Source organism: Manihot esculenta, chromosome 4 (genome assembly GCF_001659605.2).
Source record: "Manihot esculenta cultivar AM560-2 chromosome 4, M.esculenta_v8, whole genome shotgun sequence".
In the NCBI taxonomy this organism is placed as follows: domain Eukaryota; kingdom Viridiplantae; phylum Streptophyta; class Magnoliopsida; order Malpighiales; family Euphorbiaceae; genus Manihot; species Manihot esculenta.
This window is the reverse complement of record NC_035164.2, coordinates 23,902,264-23,915,420: the sequence shown is the minus strand read 5'-3', so window position 1 is coordinate 23,915,420 and position 13,157 is coordinate 23,902,264. Positions and strand designations below refer to the sequence as shown.

Genomic DNA, 13,157 nt, shown 5'->3' with positions numbered 1-13,157 from the left:
TTCTTTTGTTTTATATTCAAAATAGAGTTCTTATTAAGCCCATTCAAAACATTAAAAATGTTGGATTGAATCCAATTAATTAATTAGAATTTCCAGCTTAAAAAAAGCTCCTATAATGAAATCAGGTGCATAGTCTAAAAATTTGATGTTTATTTATTATATTAAATATCCTTGTAATCTCTTAAGTTTTTCAGAATCCATATCATTTCATGCTATTTTCATTATATAGCTTTTTACCATTTATACAAATCATACAATGGAAGAATTAAGAAAATAAGTGTCTACAATAATTAATAAAAATCAAATAAAATATAGATAAAATATAATAAAATGACATCTTCAATCAATAAAAGATGTAAATGCATCAATCTGTAATTGCATGTCCATATACAAGGAAAATAAAAATGGATTCATTAATAAAATTTAAACTAAAGCTTAGTTTGTTATAGGATTGAAGTGTTAGATGATTAGAAAAAAAAAAAGTGAACAATCACAAAATCCCTTTATTTTCTACATACAAATTTGTTCTTCCAAAGATATTCATAAGTTCCTTTTTACTTTTTGGCTAGCCGACCCTAGTGTACTTTAAGGTTTTCTCTAATCTCTAGCAGATATTTGAGACCTTTTCCTAGCCTTTATATTGTCGTGTTAACTTTGTATATTATTTTAGATCCAAATGATCATATTTATAACTTTTAGCTCAAATTTACTCAAGCCATTTGCCTTAAAAATCCATAAATAAATTTTAATTTTAATTCACAAATTCACTTCAACAATCTCTCAAAACTCAAACTAAAGATTCTTTGAATAGAGAGAGCAAAGGGCATTTATGCCTACATATATACCTAATTAAGTCTCTTGAATTTTCTCATGTTCATCTTTACTCCAAGTTTTTATACTCTATTTTAGGTTTTTTTTTCTTTTAATTGCTTTTTCTTCAATGTCCCCCCTTTAAAATCTCTTTTTTTTTTATAAATGAATTTATGGGCTTTTCATAGATCCCTCAAAACATCTCACACCTTTTACTAAATGAATTTTAAAAGTCAAGCCAAACTAACCCCTTTTTTTATATAAAATTTTTACACTCATGCAATATATTATAGTATCATATCCGAATAAAATTTTATTAAAAAGTATTATTATTGCTTTTTTTGCCATGCCAAATAGCATTTAAAGCTCAGATAATAGTAACAGCAATGGAGATTGAAGGCCTCGAGATTGAGTGCGATTCTTTTATCTGAGCAAAATGATCACTCTAGGCTAAAAGTATTATTCATATGTACAAAGTTAATTGATAAGACACATGCATGAACTCTTGTCCTTACTATTTTGACCAGTATTTTCAATTTTAGCATGTCCATACCAAATGAATTTCATACCTATGATAATTTATAATGACCAACCATGAAATGAAACTTTTGGATAACCATATCAGGTTTTCTAAAACACTTATTAGTGAAAAAATGTTATTACAACTATACTAATCCAATTCCTTAAAATGGTTTTAGCCCTAACTTACATCATTATCAATGTCGTGTATCAAAATAAAATTATCAACATAATAATCAATTAAAGTTTTCAACACTTGATTTATTATAATCAAGTAAAAAAATATAGAGCTTCAAAATTTTAAATCGAGATATTTATTAAATTTAATAATAGCTTAATCAATAAAATAATCTAAATTTTAATATTTTGGTAATGTAATCCACATTACAAGAATTATAGTTTTTAATGACCAATTTAACTTTAACTCATTAATGATATATATATATATATATAACGATCAGTAATGTAATTAGTCGTTATTATGCTAAATTTTGATGACCACTTTGAAATACTCTGATTAAAAATGAGGGTCTTGATCATTAAAGTGCAAGTATATCTTTTTTTTTTTTTCAAATCCCACGTCAAATGGAGAATGAATGAGATATCACTTAAAACCACTATAATATTAACAACATGGCTTGTAGAATATATAAACTTGCATAGAGTACATATTAAACTTTTCATTTTTATTAGAAATATTGTGTACTCAGTTATTATCAATATTATTATTTTCAATTATTATCATTATTTTAAAATTATTACATTGCAAAATAATGATTTGTTTAAATTTAATTTATAACACCCATATTAATTATCATTACAAAAGAAAAATTTATAGTTATTGGTATAACTTTAGTAACTAATTATAGTATCGTCAAAATTACTATTAATGACTACTGTACAATATCCTTATTAAAAATTCTTAATGAGAGAACCTCTAACGATGACATAACGACAAAATAAAATAGTTGTTAATGATTTTCAATTACTAATTTTTAATATTTAAAAAAGTTCTCTCGTTAATAAAAATTTTTCTTATAGTGCAAACTATTTAAATATTCATACAATTGAACAATTTTTCAAAATGTGTGAAAATTTTATCTAAATGGTTATTTTAGTTTTATTCAATTTTTCCGACTGGTATTTTTCACTTTGTTTTCTTGACGATTAAATCATACACCCATGATTCTCACCACCAACAAAGATTATCGTTATATGAGTAACACAATAAAACTATGGGAGACATGGTAATTGTGTTAAATTTAGATTTTAAAATTTAGTTTACAAAAATTAGATAATATTTTAGACAAGTTTAATAAATCTGCCAATATACCAAGTTAAATGCTTAGATTAGAGCATGAAAATGAAAAAAAAAAATTGATTATTTTTGTAACTAAAAAAAAAAATTGATTATTTTTATAACTAAGCCTTTGATAATGCATTACCTATTGATTAATTTCATCATATAAAGCTTTCAAACACATAAAACATTTTTAAAATAGCCATCTAGGAATAATAAATTATGCAATTTAAAAGAAACTTCTTTTGTACATTCATATTTGCTTTGTAAGATCTTATCATATGTTACAATGAAGCTGGGGTAAGATGTCTTTAATGAGCCATTTTGACATGTATTTGTTCGCTTGATGTGTAAAATGTGATCCATCCCAAAACACATATTCTTTAGGGTTTGAACAAATAGGTACTCCATGAGCTCCGCACATTGTTTTAATTGAGGGATTATAATTAAATCTTCCACCAATCCCACAACAACCTTTTCTAAGTGATTTGAATCCTGCACAATGTAAAAAAAAAAAAAATATTAAAATATTTTGCATAAATAACCTCTATATGTTATAATTTAGAAGATTTAAGAGGTTTTAAAGTTATTAACCAAGATTGGAAAAATTATCCAAAATCCACTCGAGAGCACCATAAAGATCTCCATATATAATGTGTATGTGAGGATTCTTCTTTCTTATTTTTTGCAATGCAACTTGTAGATGATTATTGTGATACATAAAGAAATCATTGTAATCTTTTAAACAACCATATGAATCGTAAGAAGACTTGTTTGATGAAAATGCTAAGGAAGCTTGGTGCACAACTCAATTGGAATGCTCCAGGTACAACCACTCGATAAGCACCATAATCAATAACTTTCTACAATCAATTAAAGAAATACAATTAATTAGACCTAGTTGAATTAAAATAATTAAGGCTATATATCGTATAATGTAACGCAATGCAATATAATCAATCATACTATATAATGGACAAACTAATAATTAGTTATGATTACTAGATGATCTTAATTTTATTTCATATTTAGTTTATTTTATAGTAGTAATAATTACTTTTGATTACTAGATGATTAATAGTGGCTGCAATGATAATGGTGATAGTAATGACCAAACGATGACAGTGGTAGTTGTAGACATAACCAAATTGTGGCAGTGGTAGTTGTAATGATGGCAGCGATTACAACCTATTGCAATGCTTGAGCAGAGGTCATTGTTAGGTGATGATGGTGTAGCGTATTTGAATTGTGATGATACTAGCAGCTATGAAGATGGTGACAAGGTGCTAGTCATGGATACAGTTGATTAGTGATGGCGGTCAATAGCAAAGACATTAGCTATAGTGGTAAGTGGCAACTGTGATAGTGGTGGTGATGACTTCGTGGCAATATCCATAATAGAATAAGTGTTGTTGGTAGTTATTGGCAATAAATAAAATAAACCAAACAAGTAATCATAACTATATCTATTTTTGTATATAATTCTTCATAAAATATAATCGGTTTACATTATATATAATTATCATTCCATCTCATTATGTTAATTTTTTTGTGCTACTAAATAAAATAATCGAATATACAATGTAATTATGATTATATTGCATTTTTAATTCATGTATATATATAAAAAACCTAAAGTTACTCTCATTGCAAGAAAGTTAAAGGTGAACTTACTCGAATAGCAGTCTTAATGGACTGTATAACTCTTGGCACCATGACCTTTACCTCTTCAATACTTTTTCCATATTGAAATGCAATGATATAATCATTGCATCCAACTGTCCCAATCATGTAAAGAGCATGTTTAAGTTTTCTCTTATATTCTATTAGACAAAGAAATAAAAGTGATTGATTAATTTATAGTATTGTTAATAAAGTGTTAATTAACATAAGGAGAAAGATGACCACCTTTTTTGTCATTGCAAATTGCAGACAAATGTTTCTTTAACCATTTATTTTGTACATACAGAGAACTATTAGTGTATGGAAGTGGGATATGCCAGTTTATTATGGTTTTAATGGACGATGCAGTGGCTCCAGCAACGGCAAAATTTACTCCGTGGCTGAAAGTTGAATTTGGATTCTCGTATGGCTCTAGTAGTGGAAGACCAGCCGATTGAGCTGCAATTTTTTTTTGAAAAAAGTAATCACATTTGAAATTTTAATTTTTTTTAATAAAAACAAGTTAGCAATATATACATGAAAATTATCATGCAGAAAAATAATGAATTTAAATATATAATATTGAACCCTGATACAAAATTTATGTATGGATTTTAAATTAATATAATATTATTTTTTATTTTTATTTTTTTTTCTAGGTATAAACATCAATATTAAAGTGAAAAAATTATGTTAAACCCACTAAATCAACCCAAGGAATATTAAATAGGATAAAGTAAAATAACAAAGCATAAATAAATATCTATGGTGGAAAGGATAGAAACTATATAAGCCAAAATATTGAATATCTTCAATAGGATGAATATATCATTTAGAAACTTATTTATCATTCAGTATTTCCATTTAATGCAATTTGGCTACTAAATTTCAATTAAATATGATTGAAAAGGTAAACAATTTGCACAAGATTGTAAAGATTTGGAGGGAAAAAAAAAAAGATAAATATTAATAACAATCAAAACAGCTTTTTGATTTAGTTAATTACACTAATCAACAAATCAAATGAAAATCATATAAATCAATTTTCTAATAAAAATATACCAAATTAATGTAAAATTATTACTTACCAATATAATCAATTATTAGATATCCATCTGAGGATCTACCCGTTGCTTTGTTAATTGTTTGACCATAAGGAAATCTTGCATTATAAAGTTGAGGCATTTCTACAATAGAATTACCCGTATCTAATATTGAGTCTCCTAATTGATATATTGCATCAAATTTACATGCCTTGAGATCCTTAGCATCACACGAATAAGATTGAATAAAGATGAAAATAGAGTTGATAAACAATGCAAATAAAAAGCCCATTTTGGAGGAACTCAGTGCTTGAATTACAATATTGTATTTTGGCACTTTTTCCTCTATATTAGATCTTAAGGAGACTAATGTTTTATAGAAATGTTATGATAATAAACTAACTAACAAGTGATTAAGAAACACAAAATTTTAAACTAACAAACAACTTGATAAAATTAGATGTTTTATATATTATATGTACTCGTTATGACAGAAATGTACAAATTAAAATAGATGGTATTTTACTATAAACATAATATTAAAAGAGGTTATTTGTTTATTTATTTTTATTTTTTATTTTCTGACCTATATTTTCACGGAACATTGTTTATTTCATTCTATTTAGGTTTCTGTATGAGGTGTAAGATGACCAAATCATGATTAATTTAAAAATTTGTTACAATTTTAATTCAAAACTAATTTCTAATATCAATTTAGCGCAAGCATATCTAATCTTATGTGGTAGCTCAAATGGTATCATTATTAATAAATGGTGAGACTTACAAAAACATCTTTAAACTTCCGAAAAAAAAAGAATGCAATAATAACTATTTTGGTCCTATAAGTCTTCCAAACCCCGTAGTAATCACAACATAATTTCATCCAAGAAAATGACCATTTTATCTTGCTCAATTTCCATTCAAAAAAGTCAAAATCCAACCTTAATTGGAATATCTCAATGGAGAGTGAAACTCAATCAACTTGCAATAAGTATTTAATTTCACAAATGAGAAGCTCAACTCATCCAGAACATTAATAAATTAAGATTATTAGAAGGCACTTTTTACCTTATGAGGGAAAAATAGTCTACTCCAAGATTTCAGCCAAATCTTGTAAGAGTAATTTTGAGTCAGCAAATATCGTTTTAGTGTTCTTTTATATTTAAATAAGTACACAAAAAGATATAATAAAACTAAATTCCTCATTAAGATAGAATGACCACAAAGAAGATCAAATTCATAGTACAACGCTTCACTCAATCACATTAGGAAAAACTGAAAAATCTAAGTTAATTTGCCACAGCACGTAAATCTAAGTGATAAATCTATCGTAAACATTTATCTATAGAATTTCATATTCTATCTTATCTAGGATTCCTTCTCTTATCTTATTTAGGATTTCTTATCCTATCTTATATAGGATTCCACATCCTATGCTAAATATAATTCTATCTAATTCACTATATAAGGAGCTCAAAACTATGTTAGTGTCTCAATAGTCAATTCAATTATTTATTCAGTACTCTTGAATTAAGCATCGGAGAGGTTGCCAAGCCAATCCACGCAGTGTTCTATCTTGTTTTGCAAGTTCATATCTAAAAAAATATAATGCAAACAACATCATCAGTGCCATCTGTGAAAAAATGATATAAAAGTTGTGTGTCTCTCTCATTCTATTCGTACTATAAATTTAAAAGAGAGATAGCGAAATATATGGCTTGCATTTTGCAACAACTCCATTAAGAAAACTCTTATCTTATTTTATCAAATTCATAGTAGAAATCTGATGTAATCTATTTATATGTTCCTCCTAAGACTCATCTATAATAGTTAAACAATAAGATGAATAATAAATTTTGTCAAAAATAAATATGTATTTAGGTTGTAATTTATTAATTCTCATACTACTGATGCAAGATTTTTTTTTTCAAAAAGAAAATAACATCCTCATTACTCTTGAGTGAATGTTGAGTCTTACAGATTATTGGTTGATATGGCCTTAACAGTAGTGGTGGCCGTCACATGCATAAAGAAATTTGTCCTATGACTTTGGTTGTGAGAATTTCATTGAAAGATCCAATCTAAGCCACCATATCCTTTAAATAAATCAAAATTATGATACAATAGAAGATTTGTTGAGTTTACAAATTAACATTAGTTTATAGTTGCTGTGACTTTTAATTTTTTTAATATTAAAGTAAATGTTGTAGTTATTTTATTGGTTGGGTAGTCGATACAAGGAGAAACTTTCTATTGCTCAATTGCAACCCAACCAAATAGGAATGAAAGTAGGCATACTTTTAGAAATATCTACAAAAGCCAACATCAATTACTTTTCTATGATTCGTTGTATGGTTCAAAATTACCAAGATACCATTTTATCGATCCTTTGATGAAGTGAGGCCATTAGAACTTTATTTATTTATTTTTATTTTTCACAACCTTGCCACAAAACTTGATTTGTTATAAGAATTTTCTCTTTATTTATTTATTTATTTATTTATTTCCAAGCATGTCGTCAAAAGAATAATGAGTAGAAGAACATTCATTACTTACAATAACATAAACTGTCATTAGTTAATCAAAGTACTTGGTGCTCTAACTTGTTTTGCATATCTTAATCCACATGAAGAGCTGGTGCAACATCATTGGCACTGCCTATGGGAAAATCTATTTTCTCATAGGAACACAAATTTTATGATTATTTATTCTAGTTCCTTCCTTCATCAAAGGCCTCCTATTGACTCTAGCCATGGTTTTGAAAATAATAGTTCTACTAGATCGATCAATGGCATAAATGGTAATGTGATGAGCATTGGAAACCTATAGATTTATGAATCAATGACCCATGAGTAACCCCTTCAAAAATTAAGATTGTTAACTGAATTTTTTAAGAAACAAGAAGGGTATGGCATGACCCATCTTTTTTTTTTTTCGAAATAAAACTCCATTTGAGAGGATTTATCCTTAAGTATTATTAAAGAGCTTAAATTACTCCTAATAAATCTAATCAAGTTGTTGGGTTTTAGTTATATTCTTAGTTCCTTTTATAAGTTAGTGAAGGGTCTAGAATCTATCTATTTTTACCTTTTTTTTCCTTTGGTTTGTACTTTGCTCAATTGATTAGTTAATAAAAAATAGTATCTACAACTTTATTTTGAGCTTTTTTAGAGAGTCATTTGGGTTGGCATATTTATTTAAAGCGAACATAATATTCTCTAGATTAGTTATGATAGAAATTATTATTTGCAACTTTGAGCAAGTAGGATTATTATGTTTATATTTTGTTAACAACAAAGAGAAAAACATGCATATGTTAGGCCTTGCATATAATTTTTGAAAGGGAAGGTTATAAAAGAATTTCAATTGAAATGTAATTTTTCCTTATGCTGTTAAAGGTATGTGTTTGATCTCTTAGAAAAATTTGCAACGTTAGATGACAATTCTCATGTTAGTATTGTAAAATATAAAAAAAATTGAAAAAAAAAACTAACAATTTAAGTATAGATCTTTGAATTACAATAACTATATCAGACATTGTTATTTTTTTTCCTTGAGATAAAGGAGATGGGTATTGGAGTGTTAAACCTATAATCTATAGGGAACAACTAAATACAGTTAATGCGTGCTAAGCCTATGAGTGTAATAAATAATATTGTTAAATCAATTAGTTTTGTAAAGGCAGCTACTTGTTTGAGTTAGGATAGAGATCCCACATCAGTAAATAACAAAGTGGTACAGGAATATATATATATATATATATATATATATATATATATATATATATACATATTCTAACTCAGAATTACTATATAACTTAGGTTAACTATTTTGGTCCAAGTAGAAAATGAATTGAAAAGTTATTTAAATCAGTTTTTGTTGGGCTGTTACGAGTTTATTGTTAAATATTTTAAGTTTAACCTTATTGATGATTTTTATGTTATGATGCAATAATTTATAAACTTATAAGGTTTATTTAATTAAAAAAAATAAGAGTATAAGACCAAAAATTATAACTAAAAAAATATTATTGATGTTGCATTGACTCCATGAGATGAGTTTAAATCTATAAAGTAAGTGATACAGGACTATTTAGACTCCGTCAGGAGTTTCAACCAATATCGTTTGGTTAAGACGAAATAAGAGAAAAGATAGGCTAAAAGACGAAAAGTCTTATTGAAATTTCTTAAAGATTGAAAAGTGAGTTTCTAATAGCCAAGGGAGGCTATTTATAATAGAAATAAAATAATCCTAATCCTAATAAGAGTCTAAAATCCTAATAGCCAAGGGAGGCTATTTACAATAGAAATAAAATCCTAATATGCAAAAATAATCCTAATCCTAATAGGAGTCTAAAATCCTAATAGCCAAGGGAGGCTATTTACAATAGAAATAAAATCCTAATATGCAAAAATAATCCTAATCCTAATAAGAGTCTAAAATCCTAATAGCCAATGGAGGCTATTTACAATAGAAATAAAACCCTAATATAAAAATACCCAAAATATCCAAAAATAATTAAAATATAAAAGTTAGCCCCGGTCCAAGTCTGCTGTAAAATCCAAGGCTAGTTGCCCTGTGTCATTCCCTTCCACTTGTAAAGAACTCGTCCTCGAGTTGTCATTAGCAGGGTAGTACTGAAATAGATCTGCCACATTAAACGTCTTGGAAATTTTCATTTCATGTGGGAGCTCAAGAACATAGGCATTGTCATTGATCTTCTGAATGATCCGGAATGGACCAATCTTCTTGGCGTCAAGCTTTTTCTGTCCTCCACCACACTCCTTGCGTAAATACACCATAACTTGGTCACCGACATTGAAGGACTTGAAACGCCTATATTTATCAGCTGTAGCTTTACATTTGTCATCGGCTTTTGTAAGGTATTGTTGTAGCTATTTGAAAATATCCACGTGCTGCTTTGCCAAGTTGCTTGCTGTAATACTGTTGTAAGCAAATTCCACCTGGTCTTGGAATTTTTCACTCTCCTTTGGACTCATCTTGTAATGAGGCAGATTCGGTAATTTTGATCCAGGAATGAGATCAATCTGATGTTGGATATCCCGCGGAGGTGGAAGCTTTGATGATTCCTCCACTATCTTAGGAAACTCCTTCAATAGCTCTTTGACGGGTGGTGGTAAAGATGGTGCATCCTCCATTGTACTTTTTTCTCTCACCAATAAAGTCAGTGTGCCCCCAGATTTCTCAACTGCGCCTGATAGCTTCTGCACTCCCGTAGAAATAGCAACAACATTCTTCTCTTCCACTTTAGAATGTTTCGCAGAACCGGAAGGCAAGATAGTAATCTTCTTTTGATTCCACGTGAACGTGTATGAATTCTCCTTCCCTTTATGCAAAGCATCAACATCGAACTGCCAAGGGCGACCTAGCAAAATTTCACAGCAATCCATATCCACAACATCACAATTAACAAGTTCAGTATAAGATTTACCGATCGAGATAGGCACGCTGCAGATTCTGTTGACCTCAATTGTCGGACCTTCCTTAATCCATCCGACTTTGTATGGTGAGGGGTGAGGCTGTGTAGGCAACTGTAATTTTTCCACCAACTGCTTAGCTATCAGATTCTCACAACTGCAACTATCTATAATTAGCCTGCAAATTGCCTCTCCTACTCGATACTTTGCCTGGAAAATCTTCATCCTTTGTGTCTCGTCCTCCTATTTTGTTGAGCATAAGATCTTCTTCACCACATAAGTGACCTCTCCATCTTTAGAACCAGCAATAGATCCGTCATCGTCATCCACTTCCTCGTCAGTTTCAGCCACCTGCTCAACTATATTAACCTGTCGGCGGTCAGCATTAACTCCTCTACGTTCTGGACAGTTATTTGATAGATGACCAGATTGCCTGCACCGGTAACAGATGTCTCCCGTTGGCTTCTGGTAACGATTGGTCCTGCCTCCTTTGTCTGTTGTAGTGGTGACTGCCTTGCCCTTACTGTCTCTCCTTTCTTCCGTGGTATTCGGATGGTTGCCAGAATTTACAACCTTAGAAGGCTGCCCGCTGTAGTTGCCTCTATATTGCTGCGTCCCTGTTGAACTAGAGTTTCTGTAATTGAAATTCCGGTTGTACTGCTGCTGTCGTGGTTGCCAATCAACACGCTCTTCTGCCCTTTTTGCCATCTCAATAGCGTCTGCCAAGGTGAAAATCGCAGCTACTCCCATCATACAACGAATTTTGTGATTCAGCCCCCTCTGATAATGAGCAACCTGTTGGGCCTCGTTCTCACAGTTTTCACATCTCGCCTGCAGCCTTAGAAACTCCTCGGTATACTCATCCACCCTTCGGTTCCCTTGTACACTGATAGAGCCAAATTTAGACCCATTTTCCATATTAATATTTATGTTAATTTACACATTTTCTACCTAATTTTGTGGTTTTAACCTTATTTTGCAGAAAATGGAGTAAAATGGTAATTTGGCAAAAATGGCCTGAAATCTGCCCAAAAGAGAGCAAAATTGCACAAGCATGGTTTGCCCAAATTGTTTGCCCAAACCAAAGTTGAAGCTGAAATGGAAGAGGAACAATCTGCTGTTTGACCAGACTGTTTGCCCAAACAGACTGGGCAAACAGATTAGCAGGGCAGAAGCAGAGCACAAAAATTAGACTGTTTGCCCAAACAGACTGGGCAAACAGGCCAGCAGTGCGCAGGCAACAGGGAAAACCGACTGTTTGCCCGAGCTGTTTGCCCAAACAACGCGGGCAAACAGCACCAGCAACCAGCAGACAGTAAATTGCGGTAAAATCAAAATTCAAATGCTCAAGAAGTGTTTTCCCTCTCAAACACGTGTGGACAGCTCAGCAAACCCTAAAGACACCTCAGCACTCAATCCCACATATTTAGGAAGGCAAATCTCATCAAAATACAATTACCTTCCAAGAATTCAACTCCAATTGGGAAAAGGAGTCCCATCTCAACAAGGAAACCTAGGGCAGCCTCTTCAGCTATAAAAGGGCATGCAAACCAGCAGATCAGGTATCCTTGAATCATCTTTGGATCAACTCATCCTCGGCAGGACCACTCCAGCAGCTGCGCGCCCCTTGCGCCAGCCCTTCTCCATCTCTTTTTGTTTTCTTTCTTTATTTTCATGTTAGTTTCAGCCATGAGTGGCTGAAACCCTTTTTCTAGTTGAAGAATAAGGTGAAACTTTGGTTGTTTATGGATTGGGAGATCTGAACCTTTATGTTATTCTTTTATCAGTATTTATGCAATTTTGTGCTTAATTCATTGTTGCTTTGTTGTTTTGATCAAATTGGCCACTTGATTCTTGATTGCAAAGTAATTTTTTGTTAGTTTGGATAATTTTTAGTCCGTAATTGCTGGAATTATTCAAACGCAAGTAACCCTTGGTGTAAAAACCTAGGAAATTGCATAATCTAGCAATATCACCATACGTTTGGGTAGCTAGAATTAGGTCTCTCTATTTCTTAATGCAATTAACAGTTGTTAGATGCCAAAGGCCCAAGGACGTTCCTTGGCAACTTGTTGATTAGTGATTAATTAGAGGACGTTCCCTAATTAATCTATGCTTAAGGAGGGATATGGTTGGTGAGAAGCGTCTTCCACCTCCATAACTAATTTATTGAGTTAAATAAGAGAATATAAGTTTCAATGATCAATCCCAACAATTAAAGTGGATCCAACTCTTCAACTAGGCCTTTCTCATTATTGAATTGGCGCCGTTGCCGGGGAGTTGATCTAACTTATTTGTTTTTCTTTCAGTACCAAATTCAAAAAAAAAAAAAAAAAAAAAAGAAGAAGAGAGCACTCTGCGCAGAACCATCTTCTGAAACATCTC

The 13,157-nt window shown here is 30.5% G+C and overlaps 1 pseudogene; it reads right to left on the bottom strand.

Annotated features, from left to right (window-relative positions):
• Positions 1-2,906: 2,906 nt before the first annotated feature.
• On the bottom strand, positions 2,907-5,626 carry LOC122723521 (annotated as a pseudogene).
• Positions 5,627-13,157: the final 7,531 nt, after the last annotated feature.